This window comes from Zonotrichia albicollis, chromosome 37 (genome assembly GCF_047830755.1).
Source record: "Zonotrichia albicollis isolate bZonAlb1 chromosome 37, bZonAlb1.hap1, whole genome shotgun sequence".
NCBI lineage: Eukaryota > Metazoa > Chordata > Aves > Passeriformes > Passerellidae > Zonotrichia > Zonotrichia albicollis.
The window spans coordinates 499,853-503,273 of record NC_133855.1 but is presented as its reverse complement, the minus strand read 5'-3'; positions in this window follow the sequence as shown (position 1 = coordinate 503,273).

Sequence of the window (3,421 nt, the reverse complement as noted above, 5' to 3'; positions counted from 1 at the left end):
TAGGAAGTAAAAGGCAGGTGGTGGGGGAGAGAACTGTTCAGAGAGAGGCTGAGCTACAGCTTGAGCAAACTGAGAAATGTCATTTGGGGTCATGCCAGATTGATTTCATTTCAGAAGTTACTGAACAAGTTTATTTTTTAAGGGGTGTTATGTTTTTCCTTGGAGGGGTACACTCTGCAAACTTGAGCTGTGCTGCCAAAATGCACAAGCAAGTCTGTGCTGCAAGTCACACCATTTCTTCTTTGGCTGATTCCGGCCTGGTGCTGAGCTCCAGCAGAGCCCTGGCAGCGCCCAGAGCAGCCTCAGCACCCGCCGAGCCCGGCTGCAAGGAGAGAAAGCAGAAACTGCCCGTCAGCTGAGGGCTCCTGTGCCCTTGTCCCAGCCACCCGCGGTGCCCAGGCCGTGCTGGCCATGCTCAGAGCGGTGCCCAGAGCTGTCCATCCCTGCTGCCTTTGGCACAGAGCAGGAGGGCAGAACATGTGCCCAGCCTGCAGCCAGCCAGGGCACATGTGATGGTGGTCAAACGGGTCTTTGCATGCGGGAAGAGATGGGGATTTGACTCCATATTTCAGAAGGCTTGATTTATTATTTTATTATATATATATGTCATGGTTTGACGTTGGCACAAAGCCAGTGCCCCCATGAAAATACACTCTCCTTGGTTTCTGCTGTGAATTGTGACCAGGAATAAGCAAAGCAGGCCCCCACTTAGAAATAAAGAAAAGAAAACTTTATTAACGACACTGCAAGTAAAAAGAAACACACAGGGAAAATGAAAACGTTCCAAAAGCATTTCCTCCTCCCCCCACCAAATTTCCAATACATCCATCCCTCAGATCACCAACTCTTGGTCCATCACCACCCTTTAGGTAATCAATTCTCTGTTCAGCAAGAGGAGAAGAGTCCTTCTTGTGCTATGGGCTTTCTCAGGAAACACCGTCAAAACCTCATGTTTGGTATGCTGGCAGTTTATATACAGATGCGAACAGGATGGGGCTGCTTTGATCAGCGTCTAGAGCTTTTTATGTTTTCAGCATCAGCCTCATTACATGGTTATGACAATGGAAAAATGCGTACAGCTTGCTGACCAGGCAGCAGGCCAAAGAAACTTAATGTTACAACATACCATAAATGCATCTCAGCCAATTACATAGAGCAAAAGCATACCCACAGTAGTTCTATCCAATCATCTTAAACACACATAGCTTTGCTTAAAACAATAGCGGCCGATTCTCCAACACAATGGCTCGTTTATAAGAGACAACGAATACAGCTGTATTCATAAGCATTACCTTCTAGATATATACTAAATAAACTTGTTGCAACTTAACAGGCCCATTACACAGCCCTGCTGTCTTCGCTACAGGTTATGTATCTTTTTCTGCTGCTTTAGCACTTCACAATTCTTGCTGTTTCTGTGGCCTGTCCTTTTTACAACCTTCCTAAAACTCTCTGATTTTTATGGATTCCCACATATGTGTTCCCACGTCACTCGTGGCGCCGCCTGGAGAACATCTGCCATTGTGACCTCTTCCTTCCATGTCCAGGGCTCTCACCACTGCACATGGACCAGAGCTGCTTCTAGGGTTTTCCTTTTAAGGATGCTTTGTCCCGTTCGTAAAAGAGCAGAGTCTCTCACTTTCGGGACACCTGTTCCCCCCAGATTTCACCCCCTGGGGCCAAGGTATCTCATCACTTAACCCTCTTGGCTTTGAGCCATTGCCTCCCCCTGGATGCAGTCTCTGTGTCACAGGAAACGTGGTTCTGTCCAGGGCTATACAAGAAAAGTCCAGCTAAGGCCACTGCATCATCTCTTCTCACCTAAGATTCTTCCCCGCTCTTCTGACATCTTTCACTTGCAGGGACTTTCATCACACTTGTCCATTTCTTCCTCTGTTTCATGTCTATCTCTCTTCTAGGAAGGTTACTGTTCTGCAAAGTTTTAATTGTCCAAAATAAGGGTTAAAATCTCGGGCTCTGCCCGCCCAGAACTCCCACAGCGGCCGGACACCTTCTTGCTGCACCCCCCCTCCCTCCCTTCTCCTTCTCATCCGTGCTGCGGGCACACGTTATCAAGTTTCAAGGTAGCACAGTCACAGACTCAGGCTGGCTCTCTCTCTCTCTCACTCTCTCTCTCTCTCCTGGGGGTGGGGGGCTGCCCGATGGCTCTCGGTGCTCTTCCACTCTTCCACCCTTCCATCCTCGGGGCCGGACCTTCCTCACCTGGCTGCATGGCTTCCCCTCCCCCGCCCAGATGGCAGGGGAGGTCTGACCTTTTTTCCCTGACAGAACCCAAGAGAGCTTCCCCTGGGAGTTCTCTGCTTTTAATTCCTGTGTTCTCAGAGGCGTATCCATGTCCCCAGTGGCCGCACCAGGTGCCAATATTCAAATCCGAGCACCCATTGGTGTGACCACACCATCCCAAAAACCTCACTTCCTCTGAAACCACGACAGCAATATATCGATTAAAATTTGTAAAAACTATATTTTACCATTGATATATGATCCTTCTAATAAGCTGTGTTCACACCCTTGGCTTACAGAAGAGGAAGTTTTGTGGGACCACAACTTATGTTTCACCTTCTACTCTCTTCATCTGTTTACTTTTAGGCCACCCAAGCCTCCAGATACTACATGAGCTAAAGTCAGAGGATGCTGAAGTTTGTTGCCGCTGCAGCAGGAATCTGGATGCTCCTCCCTGAGCCGCGTGCCTTCAGCTGGCTGCTTCCATAGACAAGCCACAATTTCTTGTCCATGGCCATGGCTGTCAGGCATTTGAAGGCATGTGTTTTTTCAACCTGCTGTCACAGAGGGAGTCAGTATACCAGAGCATCCAGCTGCTGAAAGATCAAGGAAACAAGATCCAGACGGAAGGCAAAAATGACTGTTCAGTGGACTTTTCACACACTGGGGGATGAAAGGCTGGCTTTCATCTCTAGTAAAGACTGTTTTCTGGACTTTGTTTATTGTATTCATTGTGTTGGTAATTTTATCCTTTTTTTTTTGCTAAATTCCTGCAAACCTCTATGGCAGAAGCCTTCTTTATAGAAAACAAAAAGGAGGGAGAGGTGAGGGCCCAGAAGCCTACCATTGGAACTGTCATGCCTCAGGGTAAAGTGACGAAGAGAGGCATCCCTGTGAATGCAATGGTGACACCCATGGGCATTTGCAGGCTCATGGTGATGCAGCAGCTTTTGTTGGCATCACCCAGTTCAACTGCTGTTTTTTCCTTATATATACTCCCTCTAGAATGTTCTCCCCTCTCTAGTCCCCTATGGGTCCTGGCTTACATCAATGCTTCCATGCTTTCCCAACCCATATAAAACGCTGTGTCCCCAGCCCCATTTGTTTCCCTCCCTGGACCCTCTTCAGCAAAAACCACAGTGTTTGGAGTTCCACACAAAGATCCCTTTAGAGCCTC